This window comes from Arvicanthis niloticus, chromosome 9 (assembly GCF_011762505.2).
Source record: "Arvicanthis niloticus isolate mArvNil1 chromosome 9, mArvNil1.pat.X, whole genome shotgun sequence".
Lineage (NCBI taxonomy): Eukaryota > Metazoa > Chordata > Mammalia > Rodentia > Muridae > Arvicanthis > Arvicanthis niloticus.
The window spans coordinates 23,470,952-23,471,347 of NC_047666.1; the positions used below are offsets into that span (position 1 = coordinate 23,470,952).

The 396-nt window shown below is 46.5% G+C and overlaps 1 non-coding gene across 1 annotated transcript; it reads right to left on the reverse strand.

The window, feature by feature from the left end:
* LOC117715845 (small nucleolar RNA SNORA17) lies at window positions 1-129 on the reverse strand. Its single transcript, XR_004607648.1, has one exon. It is a non-coding gene; the product is annotated as a small nucleolar RNA SNORA17 (small nucleolar RNA).
* Between the last annotated feature and the right edge of the window lie 267 nt (window positions 130-396).

Below are 396 nucleotides of genomic sequence, written 5' to 3' on the forward strand. Positions count from 1 at the left end.
AGTGTTCGGCTACTAATCAGATGTTCACATGTCAGAACACTGAGCAGAGATTATAGCCTCTCTCCTCTCTGCCACCTACTGGTGCATATGTGACACAGCAGCCACACCTGCAACTCCTCTAGGGTCAGACCTAAATTGGTTTTGGTCAGCAATCGGAAGCAAACTAGAACTAGAACAGGTCCCCTAGGTTGGCCCTCCGTTTTCATGGGTACATGAAAGCTACTATCTTAGGTACCTTTTCAAAGATTCATTTTTAAGTGTGTGTGTGTGTGTGTGTGTGTGTGTGTGTGTGTGTTTACATGTGGGTATGTTGCCTATGGAGGCTAGAAGAGGGCATCAGAGTCTCTAGAGCTGGAGTTAGAAGCTGTTCTGAGCCTCCAGATATGGATTCTGGGA